General features: G+C 33.1%; 1 protein-coding gene across 11 annotated transcripts in view; it reads right to left on the bottom strand.

Moving 5' to 3' along the window:
- Positions 1-21172, bottom strand: part of FAM133A (family with sequence similarity 133 member A) — a 38390-nt gene extending 17218 nt beyond the window's left edge. For 3 of the 11 annotated variants that reach the window (XM_054472627.2, XM_054472623.2, XM_054472628.2), the window contains exons 1-2: positions 20667-20824; positions 20188-20239 (exon numbers count right to left, since the gene is read on the bottom strand). The gene's annotated coding sequence lies outside the window, so the exon portion shown is untranslated. Of the gene's footprint in view, positions 1-15046; positions 15168-20187; positions 20261-20536; positions 20923-21148 lie in introns of those variants that run through there. The other 8 variants (XM_054472621.2, XM_054472624.2, XM_054472626.2 and 5 more) reach the window with 7 other exon arrangements.
- Positions 21173-21189: the final 17 nt, after the last annotated feature.

Here is a 21189-nt window from a genome sequence, read left to right as displayed (position 1 = left end):
TATGTCTCTATTAAAGGATATACATACTTTTGTATGTATATCATACATTAAAATCATAATCAGAGTTTTCCTTGGTGAGCCTGAAATCATTAAAAAGAGAGTCAGTAGATTTTTTTAATGATCACTGCCTCAAGGTTTAATTTGATGTACTTACCCATCTCCATCATTGAGATAGGGACTGAAATATTCCAGTCTACTAATCAGGACACCCTCTTTCCCAGACAGTGCTGGAAACCTGCAACTAGCTCTCTGATTTTCCCTAATGGAGCAGTTTTCTTTCTGATAATTCATTCTCCTGTTAAATGATTAGATTTTACTTTTTCAATTTATAATCATGGTCTATTTGTGTCTCCTTCAGACTCAACCAAAACTCTGGATGTTTCCAAATTGAATTGTCTACTCACCAGTCATCTCTTTGGTTAATTTTGCGGGTGTTTTAATCTTATTGGAGATTTAAATTTTTCCTAATTTCACCTTGAATTTCTGACCCCTTTGTATTTATTTCACACAATACATCGAATTTTAAAAGTACAAGCAATCAACTTTTAAAGAGATCTCAAGAATGTTTAGTATAACGTCTATTAATTATAAAAATCCCATGGCAGAAGTTTTTCATTGTGTTATATTAACTGGAGAATATTTTCAAAGTGGTTTACTGCATCAAAAGATATTCCATATGAAAATATTATAAACAAGCATGTAATATTATCTTTCTCAAAAGATGCTCAGTAATATTGACATTTTTCATCTGCATTTTGCATTTCTACCTCTGCTTCTCTTGATCTCACTCTCACCTTCTAAACATACAAGATGATCCCTGTGCTGCCAACCCAATGTTATTTTTTCTCTGGGCTCACTTGTTCTTTCCCTTTAAAAAAATATACCTTGGGTTTTGTAAAAGGTCTAAAATACAAGTGCTTTATTGTACTGGATAATAATCAACATTTTAATTTTAACAAATATTATATTCATAATCTATTATCTAGGTAATTCTTTATTCAACCTTTTACACTGTGGAAATACTTCAAAAGAGCAATTTGAAAGAAGCAAATGCTAACCTTGTTGTTACTTCAAAGTTAAAACTTTCTTATAAAACTTTTATAAGAACTATTAGTTACAGAAAGCAAAAGCAGTAAAATTAGTACTAAAATTCATGGATGAATGCTACCTTTAGAAGGGGTTTGGATTTCAAAAAGGGTTCTAATGTTGCATCTTAACTTGTACTGGTTATGAAACCATAGGCTGATCTTTTAGTCTTTATTAGGATAGTCTTCACATTGGTAAAATGAAAAATGCTGTCTCTACCTTGTGGGTTTTTGTGAAAATCAAATATAGTACTAATAGGGGCACACTTCAAAAAGGCAAATGTGTCATACTGATGTAATTTCATATTGTTAGAATTTTAATATTAAGAATTATCATGCTGTCACAAGGATATAAAGGGAGGACCATGTGGCTCTATTTAACAAAAATTCCAAAGCAAATTTTAAAATTAAAGAATATATATCTCAGTGACATTACACTCTCTCTCTCTCTCTCTCTCTCTCTCGTAAGCTTTTAGGAGGCTCCTATACATAATACAGATGGCTATACAAATATTGTACACTGGGTTTGCCCAGCTTGCATACATATTATTTATTCTTTTCTCTGTCCAGTCCATCTTCCATGCTGCCAACTCTAGTTGCCTACTTTAAAATAAAACCCTGACTTTTTAAAATGTCATTAGTTTGTCAGAAAGACCCTGGCTTCCACTTGCTTCTCCAAACTCATCTCCCCTTAACTTTCTTCCTCTTATTCTCTTTTCTTCTTTGACTCATCACTATAATTCCTATGCTACAGCCCTAGAAAATACCTTACAGTTACTCAAATATTTCTGGGTCTTTTCTAACTCTTTGACTTTAAACAATCATATTGTTTCCTTTGGCTGGAAACCTTTCCTTTAACCCCTGACTTTTCTGATCCTCTTAGTAGGAAATAATTTCCTTCTACCCTATATTTCCATGACATGTTGTTCACTCATTCATTCAAACAATATTTATGGAGTGTCTATTATGTTCCAAACACTGTGCTAGGAAATGCTGACAACATGGAAGTAAACCATACAATCATGGTTCCTAACCTCATAGATTTTATGGATGTTCATATTAAATAAATCACAAGTAACTACATAATTAAAAATATGACAGTGCCATAATGGTTCAATGGCAGCACATAACTACAGCCTAGTCTACAGGATCCTTAGGGCAGCAATGATGATTTATTCACCCATTATTTCCTGTGGTATTGAACATATAAGAAGCGCTGGAATCTATCTGTTTGTTTATTTAAATTACATAGCCAGTCTCAGTAACTGTTTCATCATCATGCTAAACATAGTCTATTCAATGCAAAAAAAGGAAACTATTCAGTAACCTAAATGTTTTGTCTTTATAAGACAAGTGGTAGTTTAACATGTTTTTTGACTGAATTGGCATCTCAATACATATTATGTTACTAAGCATTTGCAGCTAGAAGCGCTTGGAACATAAATTCTCATAAAAATACACAGATGACAGAACTTCCAGTTATGACTAGATGAGAAGATCAGGAAATCCTTTCCCACAGAAGTATTACAGGTTGAGTACACCTAATGTGAACATCAGAAATCCAAAGTGCTTCAAAACCCAAAAGGTTCTGAGTGGCAACATGACAGGAAATATTCATTGGAGCATTTTGGATTTTGAATTTTCGATTAGGGCTATAGAATCGGTAAGTATAATGCAAATACTTCAAAATACAAAAAATCAAAAATCTGAAACATTTCTGGTCCCAAGTCTTTTGGATAAGGAATATTCAACCTGTATAAGCCTGGACAAAATTAACAAAAGCAACCATTTTGGTACTCTGGAAATTAACCAAAAACATACCTCCATCTGAGAAGCATTTATGCTTGAAAAATCTCTGACTTTTGGATAAGAATAGTAGGTAACTGTGGCCTACAGCTGCTCCCATAACTCCCCACCCTTAGCTCATTTAGCTCAGAGGTTCTATCAGGACGCATACACCGAAAAACACAAAACATTACTGAAAGAAATTAAAGAATATCTAACTAAATGAAGAGACATTTCATACTCTTGGGTTGGAAGGATCAACACTGTCAACATGGCAATTCTCCCTAGTTTGACTGATAGATTAAATCCAACCCCTATAAAAATACCAGCTGGCTTCTTCACAGAAATTGACAAGTTGATCCTAAAACTGACACATTGATTGGAAAATTCGTTTAAGAGTACAAGGGATCCAGAATAGCTGAAACAATCTTGAAAAAGTAGAGTAAAATTGGATGACTCATACTTTCTGATTTCAAAACCTACTATAAAGCCACAGTTAAGACAATGTGGTGTTGACATATAATATAAATAAGTGAAGCAGAATTCATAGCTTAAAAACAAATCCATACATTTATGGTCAATTGATTTTCTACAAAAGGACAAAGACATTTCAGTGGTGAAAAGGATAGTCTTTTCAACAAATGGACATTTGTGTATCCATCTTTTTTGAAAAGAAAGAAATTAGACACTTCACACCATATATAAAAAGTTAACTCAAAATAGACCACAGACCTAAATGTAAGATCTAAAGGTAAGAGCTAAAATTATAAAATTCTAGAAGAGAATATAGGAGAACATTTTCATGAGTTGGGGTTCGTCAAAGAGTTCTTAGGTAAAATATTGAAAGCATGTTTCAAAGAAGAAAAATACTATAAATTGGACTTCAACTTGTGTGACTCAAAAGTCATCATTAAAAGAACATAAGAGAAAATATTGCAAATCATACATCTGATCATATCCAGAATATTTGAAAAACTCTTACAAGTCAATAATTTTTAAGACCAAAAAATTAAAAATTGGCAAATAACTTGAATAAATATTTCTTCAAAGAAAATACATTAGGGAAATGCAAATCAGAAGTCCAACAAGAAACTACTACACATACACTAGAATGGCCATAATAAAAAAGGCAAATTATACCAAGTGTTGATGAGGATGCACAGAAAGTGGCCCACGGTGCATTTGTTGGTGGTAATGTCATATAGTACAGCCACCTTGGAAAATATTTTGGTAGTTTCTTAACAAATTAATCACAAATATACCATACAACACAGCAATTCTACTCCTAGAAATATATCCATGAGAAACAAAAACATTTGTCTACACAAATACATGTACGTAAACATGTATAATAGCATTACACATAATAACAAAAATAACTGGAAACAGTCCAAATATCCACCACCTAGTAAATGGATGAATAAAATGTGATACAGTCATACAATGGAATAGTATTCATCAATTAAAAAGAAAAACTATTGATCCATGCTATAACATGGATGGATCTCAAAAACATAAGTGAAAGAAGCCAGGCACAATGAGGAATATACTGCATGATTCTATTTCGATAAAATGTACAGAAAAGGCAAATTTATATAGACAGAAAACAGAAGAGTGTTTGCTTAAGCCTGGATGTAAAAACAAGGATTGACTGCTAACAGGCCCTAGATAACTTTCTGGGGAGACAGGAAAATTCTAACAATTATGGTGATGGTCACACAACTCTCTATAAATTTACTAAAATTATTGAATTATACACATATAATGAGTGAAATTTATGGTATGTAATTATATTTCAATAAAGGTTTTTAAAAAACACACAGGGATATAGTAAATAAAAACAATTTAGTGGATTTTCTTAAGTCCTTACTTAGCATTTATAGGCTCACCGTATGCACCCATTTTCATAATTTCTACTTCTATACTAACACTCTTTACACCCAAGTCTATATCTCCAGCCCTGACTTCTAAGCCTTTTTTTTTTTCCAGTTTTCATCTCATATAGTTGGTTACCTCTTACACTACTCCTGGCAAAAGTTAACTCCTCCACCTCTTGCTTTCCTTCTCAATTTTCCCACACCTATTAGTGGCACCTATATTTTCCTATGTTTCTCACAACTTCAGTGTTGTCTTCAGTCTCCTTATCTTAATCCCACATTAAATTAGAAACCTAGTAAAAGTGATTTTCTCCAAAGCGTCTCTTAAATGTGCCCTTTCCATTGTCTCATCAACTAAGTCTTACTGGTTTGATATCCTTATGCATAGGTGCTAAAGCAATCTACCTCATGTTCTATCTTCATATCATTACAGTCCTTGAAAACTTGTAGTGTCTTTAAATTTACATATGCATTTTTTCAACCAAAAATATCTGCTGAAAAAAATACAGAAAAACAAAAAATAACCATGGAGTACACTACTTATATGTAAACATACCTTGTTGATTATACTTCCAGATATTTTAATGCCTATTTATACCCTTTATTTAAAAAAACAAGTTTATATACATAATATTTTGTAACCTGTTTGCATGACTAAATACTATATCATGATCATCTTTCTAAGTCAATAAATACTTATCACTATTGATAGCAGATTAGTATTCCTTTGGATAGGTAGACTTTATTTTATTTAATCAACTATTACTTTTACCAAAATTTTAAAAAATTAATTAGAAAATGATTGTTGTGGCCAGGTGCAGTGGCTCACACCTGTAATCCCAGCACTTTGGGAGGCTGAGGTGGGAGGATCACCTGAGGTCAGGAGTTCGAGACAAGACTGGCCAACACGGTGAAACCTCGTCTCTACTAAAAATACAAAAATTAGCCGGGCATGGTGGCAGGTGCCTGTAATCCCAGCTACTCGGGAGGCTGAGGCAGGAGAATCGCTTGAACCTGGGAGGCGGAGGTTGCAGTGAGCCGAGATCGTGCCATTGCACTCCAGCCTCGGGGACAAGAGTGAGACTTTGTCTCATAAAAAAAAAAAAAAAAAGATTGCTCTTTCCTATTATATTAAATCTAAATTTATAACCCTTGTATTCTCCAATACCATCTCTATATGTTCCAACATAATCCCTTTATGCCAGACAAAGCAATCTGCTTGTACCACACACATATATATATATAGTTAAGTCATGCATTTACATTTTCTTATATCCTTAGCACTGATATTTAAAATTTTTAGATTATTTATTTTACTTATTTATATAATTGTTCTGGGCGTGTCTCATACTTGTATTATTTTCTCTCCTAAATTAGATTGTGAACTACTCCTAAAGCAATTTTCAAGTTTATTTTTTCTATCCCCACAAAGCCATCAATATAGTGCTACATATACAGTAGGTAATTAAATTAGTATTGATTTAAATTAATGACTCACATTCTTGCATTCATTCATCATAAGTTCATTTGGCAAAAATGATTTTGAGAAAGTGAAATGAAATGAAAAACATTTATTATAAGTTAATGAACATCTACCTCATACATAACACTGGGTTATCAAGAAAACAAATAAATAAATGATACATGATCTCTCCTCTCAAGGGGTTTACAATCTATATGGGGAAAGTAAGGCACATAAATAGTTAGACAAATATACAAGACTACCATTCAAAAAAGATAATAACAAGCAATACATGATTAAAAGAAAATGAGGAATCAGAAAATCAGTGATTCGGCGACCAGTAAAAGGAGAGCTAAATCTTAGAAAAGATAAGTTGAATATTAAAACATGAGAGATTTGGAGAAAAGGCAACCCTTACACACTACTGATGGGAATGTAAATTAGTATAGTCATTTTGAAAAAACAGGTTGGTGGTGCCTTAAAAAACTAAAAATTGAACTACCATATGATCCAGCAATCCCACTGCTGGGTATATATCCTTCCGCCAAAAAAAAAAAAAAAAGACAAATCAGTATATCAAAGATGTATCTATATTCCCATGTTTATTGAAGCAATTTTCATAATAGCTACGATATAGAATCAACCTAAATGTCCATCAGCAGATGAATGGACAAAGAAAACGTGATATACAAGCATAATGGAATGCTATTCAGCCATAAAAAGAGTGAAATCCTGTCATTTGCAGCAACATGGATGAATCTGAAGAAGATTATGTTAAGTGAAATAATCCAGAGACAGAAAGATTCCACATGGTCTCACTAATATGTAGAATTTAAAAAGTTGTTCTTATGGAAGTAGAAAGTAGATTAGTGGTTACCAGAGGATGAGGAAGGTAGTGAGTTAGTCGGGGGATGGGAAGAGATTGGTCATTGCTACAAAGTTACAGTTAGGAAGAATAAATTCTGGTGTTCTATTGCATAGTAAGATGACTAGAGTTATCGACAATGCATTGTATATTTCAAAATCGCTAGAAGAAAGGTTACTGAATGTTCATCACAAAGAAATGATGTTTAAGATGATGCATATGTCAATTGCCCTAGTTGATCATTATACAATATATATACATGTACCAAAACCACTATGTTGTAACCCGTAAATATGTATAACCATTATGTGTCAATCACACATCTTTTTAAATTTTTAAAACATTTTAAATTTTATTTCAATAGTTTTTGGGGCACAGGTGGTCTTTGGTTACATGGATAAATTCTTTAGTGGTGATTTCTGAGATTTTGGTGCACTAATCACCTGAGCAGTGCACACTGTACACAATATGTAGTTGTTTATCCCTCACCTCTTCCCACCCCTCCATCCGAGTCCTCAAAGTCCATTGTATCATTCTTATGCCTTTGCATCTTCATACTTAGCTCCCACTTATAAGTGAGAACATACGATATATCTTTTTCCATTCTTGAGTTACTTCACTTAGAAAAATAGCCTCCAGCTCTATCCAAGTTGCAGCAAAGGCCATTTTATTCCATTTTATGGCTGTTGTATATATACCACATTTTCTTTATCCACTCATTGGTTGATGGGCATTTAGGTTGGTTCCATATTTTTGCAATTGTGAATTACACTGCTATTAAACATGCATGTGCAGTCATACATCTTTTTACAAAGTAACAGGTCAAAAGCATTGCAGGGAGTGGGAATGGGCTGAGTGAGAAAAGCAGACAGGAAAATTCAGGGCTTATGCAGAGGAAAATTAAGTTTGGAAAAGTAGGCTGAGGCCAGACAGTGAATGGCCATGAATGTCTGATAAATGAGTCTAGACTTGTTAAAATAGCCCTTTACTAGGCACTATTATGTGACTGGTGGGTCACATGCCTAGTGGGCATCTTTTGTACATTAGATATTGGAAATCCATTTCCTCTGTTTCATGGCACTCTTGTTTTCTTTTGAGAGTAGTCAAGTGAGACTAGGACCAGCAGCCTCATCCTCCTATTATAGCCAAGTAGCAAGTAATTGAATTAAAAATGACTGACATTCCAGTTTATCTCAGCCTCAACATCATGATTAGACTATTCTGGCTATGGAGCCATGTTGTATTCCCTGTTTCCTTGGTCTGCAGGGCTACTTCAGTTTCTGCCTGTTTCCATACCTGACTCACTAGTCTCCCATTGATTCTGTGAGACCCTGATATTTTTCCAACGAATTAAATATTACATAAGTTAGCCAGAGTCTATTTCTGTTGCTTGTAACTAAAAAGTCCTAATTGACATAGCTATGTATTATTTTCCACATTTCACTGAAAAGAAGACTTTGTATTTGTGAAATCTAGTAAATTCCCAAGGCCACACAGCTAGCAAGTGGTAAATGTGGGTATGTTTGACTCTGGAATCTAAGTTGTATAAAATTACCTACTAGATGCTATGTGTCAGGCCAAAGTTTAAACTCTAATTTAAATCTTCAAAACTGATGTTCTTATCCCTATGTCATTCTGGCTTTAAATGAGAAGTGACTGCAGATTTTAGAGAAGGGTATGATATAAAGAAAATTACATTTTAAAAGGGTTTTTTTTTTTTTTTTTTTTTTTTTTTTTTGAGATGGAGTCTCACTCTGTCACCCTGGCTGGAGTGCAGTGGCGCCATCTAGGCTCACTGCAGCCTCCGCCTCCCAGGTTCAAGTGATTCTCTGCCTCTGTCTCCCGAGTAACTGGGATTACAGGTGCCTGCCACCACGCCCAGCTAATTTTTGTATTTTCAGTAGAGACCAGGTTTCACCATGTTGGCCAGGCTGGCCTTGAACCCCTGACCTCAAGTGATCTGCCCGCCTTGGCCTCCCAAAGTGCTGGGATTACAGGCATGAGCCAGCATGCCCGGCAAAAGGGTTAATTTCAGAGTATGTAGGCTGGAAGGGAAGCAAGAGAGCTTGAGGTTGGAAGATAAATGAAGAAGGTGAGGTGAATAACCCATGTGGGAAATGACAGAAGTCTAAACAGTGAAATGATGGTTAGAACATAAGACAGTGTAGAAGGGAACAATTATTAGAATATTCTATCAGTTTTCATGGCTATCTCTCTGAAATTTGCATCCTATTAATTTTTCTTTTTACTATTTTATAATAACTTTGGTCCAATGACGTCAAATTTCAGTCCAGTAAGCATAAGTCTTACTGAATTAAACAGAATCTCTTGGTAAGCATATTATAAACTTATAAGCATGCATAGATCATTTGCAGCTAAATTAGGTACACATCATTTGCAGAAAAAGTGCAATCTGCCTAGTGATTTTATGATCGAGCAATATTTTATAGGTTGAAATTTCTTCAAATCATCACAAATCTACAGGAAAAAAGGATACCATAAAATTAAGATAGACATTTGTAGAAATTGGCTCAAGTTTTTCCTACAAGAGTAAAAATAAACTTTTCAGAAGAATGGTTAGCCAACTCACGATCTTCATTTTTCAGGTGAGAAAAGTCTCTAGAAGCAAGTCATTTTTCTCCATTAAAAACAGCTGTACGAGTCAATAAGAAAAAGAATAGAAGTTTTGAAATAAGAAGAAACAATTAAAAGTAATTTCACAGAACTTAGACTGTGAACATAATGGAGAGGAGGATAGTACCTCCTCTGACAACTTTATAGTCATCCCAAGAAAATACCATGCTTTTTGGAAAGAACAATGATGCATAGAAGCTTCAAATACCAATCAGAGTAAAGCATAAGCTCTTTAAAAATGGTACAATTTACATGGCACCCATGTATGATAATAATACCTCAGAGCAGCCTGTATGAGTGCTGTTCAAGTGATAGTTCCTCCTTTGCAAAAGTAGTAATTGAAACACTATTTCAGCTTTCTATATAAACTTTGACCAAATAATGACCCAATTTAAACAAACAATGTTATTCATTATTGCCTTAAATGTTTGTTTTTTTAATTATAAAAATAATATATGTTTGTTTTAAAAATTCAAAAAGTGATTCAGAATAGAAAATACAAAGTTAAAGCTTTTCCTTCAATCTAATTTCACTGGTTCGGTGCATCTATCGTCAGACATTTTTCTATGTAAATGAAAACAAACACACATGCACATAACATATATACATCTATACTTTTTATATAGATGGGAGCAAATAATAGATATTGTCTCACAACTTGCTTTTTTCATTTGAAACTTTATTATGGACATGTTTTTTATATATTGAGAACCAGCTCTTTTGTTCTAAGTTACCAAGGCAGATATGTCCTTAAGCTCTGGTTTCTGGCACTTTCCCAACCATCTAAATGTTTCAATAACTGATTTTTGTATTAAAAAAATTTGACTTCTGGCATAAAAAGAGGCACGTAGTTCAATAGAACAGAACAGAATATCAAAACATTAATCCACATATCTACAGCCAAATGATTTTTGACAAAGGCTCCAAGAACACTCATTGGGAAAGGGCAGACTCTTCAATAAATAGTGCTGGGAAAATTGGATAACCATAGGCAGAAAACTGAAACTAGACTCTCTCACCTCTCTCCCTATACAACAATAAACTCAAAATGGATCAGACTTACATGTAAGACACAAGACTATAAATCTATTAGAAGAAAACATAGAGTAAATGCTTCAGGACACTGGTTTGGGAAAAGAGTTTATGAATAAGACCTCAAAAACACAGGCAACAAAAGCAAAAATAAACAAATGGGACTATATCAAACTAAACAGCTTATGCACAGCAAAGGAAACAATCAACAATGTGAAAAGTCTACCTAGAGAATGGGAGAAAATATTTGCAAAGTATTCATCCAACAGGGAATTAATATCCAGAATATACAAAGAACTCAAAACAGCCAAAAAAAAAAACCCATTTCAAAAATTGGCAAATTATCTGAATAGACATTTCAAAAGAAGACATACAAATGGCCAACAAATACATGAAAACATGTTCAACATCACTAATCATCAGGGATATGCAAATCAAAACCACAAAGAGATATCATCTCACCCCAGTTAGGATGGCTATTGTAAAAAAGATAAAAATTAACAAATGCAGATGATGATGCATAGAAAAGGGAACTCTTATACACTTTAAGTAGTGAACTAGTACAGCCACTATGGAGAACAGTATGGAGGTTCCTCAAAAAACACGCATGTATAATTTTTATAATTATAATAGAAATATGATTTGACTTTCCAAAGAAAAGTATCTTTCAAACAATAAAGAAATTGGAGGAAAGTTGTTTTCAGTAATTTATGAGACAGGAAAATGCAATGTGGCAAGTTTGATTATGCTTAATTCAAGCAACAGATTCTGATAAGAATAAAAGTAACTGGGTTATTAGGGTAGCCATTTTATGAGGTAGAGTACTGTTTATTAAAATAAGAAGCTCTGGTAATTTGATCTATATTTTCCTTTAAATGCTCATTATATGTAAAGGAATTTTGCAATAATTATTTAAAATGTTGTCCTTTAGAAAGAAAATACTAATGAAATAAAAGGGTTAAATAAACAGACATTTTAATTTAATATTAAATGTGGATCATCATTAGATTCCAAAATTTTTCTTCTGAAGACTCTGTGTGTCCTCCTAACTATTAATAGTTTGTGAGGTGTTACTATTTAGAAGTTGGTTGGTAAAAAGCGAATTCTTTAAAACCTGAAAATTTAGTAAACTAATGTAATTTGTTGCATGACAATTATGCATTAGTAAATCAGGCACAATTAAGAGACAACTGTTAAATAAAATTAGAGTGCAATCAAAGGCTAAAAATGAGTTTTATTTGAACAGCAAGTAAAAATGGTACTGCTGGCTGAACGCGGTGGCTCACTCCTGTAATCTCAGCACTTTGGGAGGCCGAGGCAGGTGGATCACTTGAAGTCAGGAGTTCGAGACCAACTGACCAACACGGTTAAACCCCGTCTCTATCAAAAATACAAAAATTAGCTGGGCATGGTGGTGAACGCCTGTAATCCCAGCTATTTGGGAGGCTGAGGCAGGAGAACGGCTTGAACCCGGGAGATGGAGGTTGCAGTGAGCCGAGATCACACCGTTGCACTCCAGCATGGGCAACAAGAGCAAACTTTGTCTCAAAAAAAGAAAAAATGGTACTGCTGTAAGGAAGCCAGTTCATTTGTTTAAGAAATTAATTAGTACAGTACTAAATGTATTCTTGTGCAGAGCAATACTCTGAGCAAGGACAGAGGATTATAAATAAGAAAATATCGTGGTCCCTCTACTAGGTAAATTTAAAATATACATAGGAAAAGAACATGTGTGTGTACACACAATAAATGACCTATGTGGTTCTGTTATAATGTTTATCATAAAGCATACAAAAATGTAATACACTCCAAGCAAATAAGCTCTGAAGGAAAGAAAGAGTTAAAGAACTATGTTCCACTGGGTAACTATTCCTGGAGAAGATAAGTTTAGTAAAAACTGTTTGGACATGCACTATGTTATCAGAATTTTACATGTATTATGTCATTTCGAGCTCAGCATTGCTCTGTGAGATGGGTACTATTATTATCCCCATTCTACAGATGAGGAAATTGAGGCATAGAGAGTTAAAAAATGTGCCCAAGGTCACTGGAGGGTAAAGGACACAGCTTGTACTTATACACTGGTTTGATTCAAGACAGTGAAGTATCACTAAAAGTTTGGGATTAGAGCAAGGATATAAGTGTTTTCACAAAGACCTTTCAAAGAACTATGTACAGCATATCTGAGAGGCTAAGGAGCAGTTTGGGGGCTGCTACAAGCAGATTGGTCAGCTAGCCTAATCATTTATGTAATGCTCTTGTCATGTCATGTTTAATCCTTCTTACAAAGAAGGCTAAACACATTCCCATGATGTAGATAATGTAACAGTTTTAATTAAGGTATCCAGTTACCTCTAAACAAACAAAAAAATGCTTATTCTTTTAGATAGACAAACGCTGGTTATAAGAGAAGACAGACAAAAGTGGTCAGTATTATAATTTTAAAATTTGGTTACACCTGTTTTAAGAGAGTTGCTAAATCAAAGTAATGAATCTAGAGAATGTATGCCTCTATTTCTTCTTTCTCCGAGAAGCAGATTTTTTAACCAAAAGCAACAATTAGTTCATTGACATCTTGTTTGTTTACTCACTTCTTAGAGAATTGTGAAGTGTTAGCTATCATCACCTTGAAAGTATCAATACTAGATTTGCTGAAGCATTAGTCTATACTACTTACTAAACATATACTTTAAAAGAAACATCTGCCAGAATGGAGAACAACTAATTTTTTTTCTGAGAGGAGGTACCTAATGAAATTAATTAAATATATTTGGATAGTCTGGAAAAAAATCAGCAGAAAATGTCACTTTGGGCTTCCTTCACTTTGTCCAAATAAATTGCAAAATGGGGAAATAGCCACTGCAAAGATAGATAGATAGATATATATATAGATAGATAGATAGATAGATAGATAGATAGAATATATCTAAGATATCATATAAGATATATACATATATATCATATGCACATAAGATATATCTATCTATATATATTGTAAACTGTTCATTTTTCAAAGTCTTTGGATTTTTCCTTCCTTTTTAGTAAAATTAAATAAAATACTTTCAAACTTGCAATAAAAAGGCTTGCTTTATTTGAATTTTAGAATGAAAATTCTTCAGATGAGTACTACGGGCAAAAAATTCTTGATTACCCTTGTAAAAGTATTCTTCCGTGATGTGGTTTTACATTTTTGAAAAATGTATGCTGTTTGTACATTCAAAACTAGCATTAGCAACAAAAGCAAAAATAGACAAAAGGCATCACATCAAACTAAAAAGTTTTTGCACAATAAAGGAAGTAAATGAGTAAAGAGGCAACATATGGAATGGCAGAATATATTTGCAAACCAAACATATGATAAGGAGTTAAATATTCAAAATATATAAGGAACTCAAACAACTCAGTAATTAAAAAAAACATAATTTTTTAAAATGAGTAAAATATCTGAAGAGATGTTTTTCAAAAGGCATACAAATGGCCAATAGGTATATGAAAAAATACTTGACATCACTAATCATCAGGTAAATGCAAATTAAAACCATAATGAGATATCATCTCATGCCTGTTAGGACAGCTATTATCAAAAAGACGGAAGGTAAGTGTTGGTGAGAATGTGGAGAAAAGTTAACCCTTGTAAACTGTTGCTGGTAATGTGGATTAGTATAGCCATTATGGAAAACAGTATGGACATTCCTCAAAACTACCGTAAGAATGGAACTACCATATGATCTAGTAATCCCAGTATTGAGTATATATCCAAAGGATATGAAATCAATACATTGAAGAGATATCTGTACTCCCATTTTCATTGCAGCATTAGGTACAATAGCCAAGATATGGAATAAACCTAAGTGCCCATCAATTGATGAATGGATAAAGAAAATACGGTATGTATACACAGTAAAGTATTGATCAGACTTTAAAAAGGGAAATCTTGTCATTTGTGGCAACATAGACAAATCTGGAGAACAATATGCTAAGTGAAATAAGCCAGGCACAGACAAACACCATGTGATCTCACTTACATGTGGAGCACAAAAATGTCACATTAATAGAAACAAAGAGTAAAATGGGTGGTTACTAGACGATTGGGAGTTGGGGGTTTGAGGAGATACTGTTCAAAAGAAACAACATGGCCTGGTGCAGTGGCTCATGCCTGTAATCCCAGCAATTTGGGAGACCAAGGTGGGAGGATCACGAGATCAGGAGATGGAGACCATCCTGGCTAATATGGTGAAACCCTATCTCTACTAAAAAAAAAAATATATATATATATATATATTTTGCTGGGAGTGGTGGTACACACCTGTAGTCCCAGCTACATGGGAGGCTGAGGCAGGAGAATCACTTGAACCTGGGAGATGGAGGTTGCAGTGAGCCGAGATCACGAACTGCACTCCAGCCTGGGCGACAAAGTGAAACTCCGTCTCAAAAAAAAAAAAAAGACATAACATTTCAGTTAGACAGGAGTGAGGTAAGAGAGATTTTGAGTGTTCTTACCAGAAAAAAATAAGTATTTAAGGTAATATATATGTTAAAATGCTTGATTTAGTCATTCAACAATGTATACATATACCAAAACATCATGTTATATGGCAAAAATATATGTAATTTTTACATGACAATTAAAATTTCTTTAAAAAAATAGCACTATCTTAAATACCCAAATTGGGAAACAATTTTCCTTATCTTATGTTGCATTAAACTTCCCTTTTAAACTCCATGCAGTTAAGGGTATATTGCTAGAAACGCAATTCAGAAATGTTTCCTTAAAAAATAAAAATCTATAACAACATACCATATTCTGTTAATTTGAGTATATCCGTATTATAGGAATAAGTATAAAATGAAATGAAATATTTTTGTTTGAAAACCACTGCTATGGTTTGAAATGTTATAAAACAACCAATGTTTTATTTATTACTATTAATAATAGTAACATCATAACAACCAATATTTTATTACTATTCTTTTTTTAACTATAATTTATTAACAGCTTGAAGATACTTTCTATTCAATATTTCCATTTTTGCAAGCAGGTCTCTCTTTATCAGATGTGAGAAAAACAAGGGCATTATTTGTGCTTCTGAATAATACTAACTACCATTCTTGTGGCTGGGCTATGGACATCTACACACTGGCAACTCCACAAAATAGAAGAACATTTATGTTTCTTTTTGTTATTTCTTTTCTAGGTTTTTACTGCTGTTATCTGACCCTTTATCTCACATAGTTGGGAGTAGAAGTGAAAGGTCAAGGATGAAGATCCAGCTCCTGTGACTGTCTCCATTGTAATGAAATTCTGTTATCACACAATTTTGTTCTCATTCTTTCCCAAATGCATCTAACAAATGGATAACTACCGATTGCGTCATTAAAATCAGTACACAAAGGAACAGATTAGAGCGTCCAACATAGACCCATACATACAAGGACAGCTAATTTTTGACAAATGTGCAAAGGCAAATCAGTGGTGAAAAGACAGTCTATTCAACAAATAGTGCTGGAAAAACTGCATATCTATATCAAAAGAAATAAACCTTCAATCCATACCTTGTACTTTTTGCAAAAATGTATCAGACCTAAATGCAAAACCTAAAAGTATAAAACTTAAAAAAAATGGAAGAAAATAATTGTGACTTTGGGTTAAGCAAAGATTTCTAAGAGATGACACACAAAGTATGCTCCATAGAAGAAAAACAAGATAAACTGGACTTCATCAAAATTGCAAACTTCTTATCCCAATTACCCTGATTTGACCACTACACATTGTATTCATGTATCAAAATCACATGTGCCCCCAATATATGATGTATCAATATAAAAATTACTAACGTTTCCTCTTTAAAAACAGTAAAAGGCACCCTTAAGAGAATGCAAAGAAAATATGCGGTCTGAGAGAAAATATTTGCAGAAGCTATAACTGATAAAGAACTTGCATCCAGAGTATATAAAGAACGATCAAAACTTAATGATAAAACAACAATCCTATTTTTTAAATGGACAAAATACAAATGGTCACTTCACCAAAAAAGATATGTGGATGGCAAATCAGCACATGAAAAGGTATTCAATATCATTAGTCATCAAAGAAATATAAATTAAGATCACAATGAAATACTACTGAATATTTATTAGAATGGCTAACTTTTAAAACACTGCCCATATCAAATGTTAGCACTGTTGGTGGAAATGCAAAACAACCACTTTGGAAAATAGGTAATTTCTTAAAAAGTGAAACATACACCTACTATGTGATCCAGTCATTCCACTCCTATGTATTTTTCTAAAAGAAATTAAAACATATGTCCATACAAAACTTATATACAAATGATCATAGCAGCCTTATTTGTGTAGCCCAGAACTCAAAACAACAAAAATGCCCATCAACAAATTGTAGTATTGCCAAGTAATGAATAATTACTCAGCAGTAAACAGGAAAAATAAACTCCTGATACACACAACATGGTAAATTTCAAAATAAGTCTGCAAAGACAGGCAAAAAGAGGAACATACTACATTATTCCACTTATATAAAATTTTAGAAAATGCAAATTCATCTATAGGGACAGAAAACAGATCAGTGATTGTCTAGGGACAAGAGGAGGGATTCAAAGGCATATGAAGAAACTTTCAGGGATGATACAATTTTCATTATTTTGTCTGTGGTGATACTTTTGCAGATACACACATTTATTGTGCGCCTATTATACATCAATAAAATGGTTTTTAAAAAAGAATTAACTTGTGTATTCAGATACAACTTGTCCAAGAAGAACAGGAGGAAGTCATTCAAAAATAAATGAACTTGCAATGCTTTGCTTCTTAGATACCTATAAAAAAAGATAATGCTGCTACACTTGTCATTATATACTTTGTGTGTTTGTGTGGTAGGAGTGGGTGGTGGAAGGGATTGTGTGTATGTTCATATTAAGGGAGGTATCAAGAGATGTTAATGTGCTATGTTCAGTCTGAGTATACTATCAGATTCTGTGTTATGTATCATCTCATGTAGAAGCATGAACATTTAGCCCCCCCCAAAAATCATCTATTAATTGAACAAAAAACATATCACTATGCAAATAATTTATATCTAACCTTATTAAGAAAAACAAACATATGATATGATAAAACTAATACTTATATTTCACAGTAGAACAAATAGGATATAATGCATCAATTAAATTGATTATGAAGAAAAAGCTTATTTTCTTTTAGATACCTACTACATAAAATTAAATAAACTAATTGACCAAAAAAAAAGGCTACAAAAATAAGTGTGTTACAAGATACTTATGTATACACAATTAAAGTAGAGAATTGTGATTAGAAAATGTCATCTACTTTCAACCATTTTCATTGCCTATATCTAGGAAAAAATAATTCCAAATTGAAAATAACAATTTTTGATTAGTACATTATTTTTATATGATGTTTTTATAAGCTTTTTTCTATTTTTCATCTTCATGTTCCATTCCAAACTTTTCCAGGATCAGTGTGAGTGGTTAAGTAGTAATCTGTAATCCTTGAAAAGCATCCAAAAACCCCCCCAAGTATCCAAAAAAAAAAAAACCAACCAATTTTAATATGAAAGTAACTGAAAGTAATTTAGTCACATTTGCCCAATATCATGCGTTATTTCCTGAAGAAATCATAGTTGTCTTAAGTAAGTCAAGGCCAAAATCATTTTACCTTTAGGATTTCACCATTGATTAATTTCTTGCTTAATTCAGTGGAAAACAAAAAATATGAACAGACAATTCTCAAAAAAACATAAACATATGAAAAGACAATCTTACCACTAATCTAAGAAATAAAAATACATAATATTGATAAATGAATTTGGAGATGTTGATTACAAATGTAAGTAGTGATTACTTCTCAGTGGTATTTTGAGTTACTTTTAATTTCTTCTTTGTATTTCAATGTATTGTCTGACTTTATCAATGAACACATATCATTTTCACAAAATGTAAAGTTATCTTAAAACCGACTCATTAGTTGTTTGCAGAAAACGTCTGACCAATGGATCAGAAAAGAATTTAGAAACAGACCCAAGCAATTTATTTAATGTGATCAAAATAGCATTTCAAGTAAGCAGGAGATAGAAAGATTACCAAATAAATGGTACTAGAAGAATTAGCTAGCTAATAAAAATAAATATTTTAAAAATCTGGATCCCTAACTCATGACTGACTCTAAAATACTAATTCCTGATGCTACAAAGTTTAAAACATAAGAGCATACATTTTTTTAAATCTCCATAATTTAAAATAAAAATAGTAAGTTTCAGAAAAATATTTATGGTATAACACCAATGATGTAAATCATTGTTTCTGTAACATATGTTTTGATTAAAATTATTCAATGAAAGGATATGCACTTAGTAAATTTCATTCACCATTATACTACAATCCTCTACCACATTTGCCCGGCATATGACAGGCACAAAAATATATTAGTTGAATGACCAAAAAATGAACCTTTATGCACTGTTGGAACTGTAAATTGTGATAATCATTCTGCAGAGAGTTCGGCAACATGTATACAATAATAATTTCATAACATGAAATGATCATCCCCAAGCCATCCATTTCTAGGAATTTATCTTATGACCAATTTTCACAAGTGCATAATATATGCTTTTGGTATCCAGGGACACTTTTGTTATAGCAGGAAAATAGTATGTATTTAAGGGGAGAGATGGCATAGAAATGGCCACCCTATAACAGGAATCTGGTCAAATAAGTTAAGGCAATTATTTCCATGGAATATGCACTTATTTAAAAATAAGATGTCGATCATTTGCCATGAAAATTTAGCCACTAGTAATTGATAAATTAAATGAAAAGATTACAAAACATAATATGGTGTCACATAGATAAAGCAGTATACATAAATAGGCAGGTATGTATATGCACAAGGAAATTTCTGGAAGGAAGTGCATCAAAATGCTAGTAATTCTTATCATTTGGTGGTTAAGATTGTGTGTTTTTACTACTGTTGGAATTTTCAATATTGAGGTTTTATCTTTGCAATGTTCACAGACTTTGACAATTAGAGATAAACAATAAAAGTAAATACATTTATGAAACAGAAAAGCGTTTCCTAACTTTTAAAAAACGTGATTACATGACAAAGCACAAATTCTATAAAGATTAATCTAACTTTAATACATTTCCTCATTTGAAATGAATAATTTATCATATTTCATATTTTAATTTACCACTTGTATTCTATGACCAGGTTTAGATAGTTAATGCGGTTAAGTATGTAATTGTCTACATTAGTATGCCAAATTACCTCTGTGGATTTTCCTGTTTCCATAGAATTATCAAGATAATTCTCTAAAATAAATCTTTAAACGACTGTATCCTGTAAACTTTTATTCAGATGGACATGAGTAATTTTTTTCATTCTTTAAAATGTGCTAAATATGATCCTTACCTTTCAATGAAAAGTAAATACTCGTCTTTTTTATTGTACCAAGGGAGTTGTTCTGTAGCAGAAAAAAAAAATCCTGTAAATAAAAATAACAAATACCCGTTTTTAAACTTCATTTTGCAAAAGTTTATTCACATATTACTGGACTTGTAAATCATACTATAGTATGGCTAGAATTTTACAACATTAGAAGGAAATTGGTGGCAGATGACATCGCATACACTGACAGAAGATGCACATTCATTAGCACAAATTCCCCCTCCCATCCCACTATTCTTGGAATTGAAACCTGCTGCACAAAAGTATAACGCAAATCATTTGCTTTTTAACAATACTACCTAACATTTAATACCTCTTTGTTTTATCTACAAGGTTGTTACAAGCATTGAGAAGGGCTACGTGGCAAGTTAGCAGCAAGGTTGGGGTACATAATATGCCAGCCTAAAAAGAGAAATATAATAAAAATGGTGTAACTGACTCACGGCAACATGGGTTCGCAAACCTTGTAGATGGATATAAACCAGGCTTGCCAAACATCACAGACAGCACTTATTAAATCAGCTTCGTGGAATGCAATACGCCTGCTGTCTAGTCCCTCCCTCCTCTGCCAATAACCGACTCTCCCCTTTTTTATCCAGTGTAAAAATGCATGCTCATAGAATATTTAGAGAAATCGTTTTGTTTTTAAATCGTCCATAGTCACACTACCCAATGACGCCATTTGGACCATTTTCATTCAATTTTTTTTTTTTTTTTTTACAGCTTTTTGTCAAGAGACCCGTGACAAACTAAACGGGAATTCAGGGTGGGCGGATGGGAGAAGGAAGACACGCCTCTTCTGCCCTTGTTAGGAACTATGGCTGGTATTTTTACCTCATGTCTACGCGTTTTTTTCTTTTTTAATTATAAAACCATAAATATAGACTTTTTGGGGGGCAGGGGGACACCTTCCAGGGGGTCGCACCTCAGCCAGCGAGCAGCGTCTGGGAAGGTGGGCGGAGCCAG

This window comes from Pongo pygmaeus, chromosome X (genome assembly GCF_028885625.2).
Source record: "Pongo pygmaeus isolate AG05252 chromosome X, NHGRI_mPonPyg2-v2.0_pri, whole genome shotgun sequence".
NCBI classification, from domain to species: domain Eukaryota; kingdom Metazoa; phylum Chordata; class Mammalia; order Primates; family Hominidae; genus Pongo; species Pongo pygmaeus.
The sequence above is the reverse complement of the archived record's forward strand: the minus strand, read 5'-3'. Positions and strand labels throughout refer to the sequence as shown.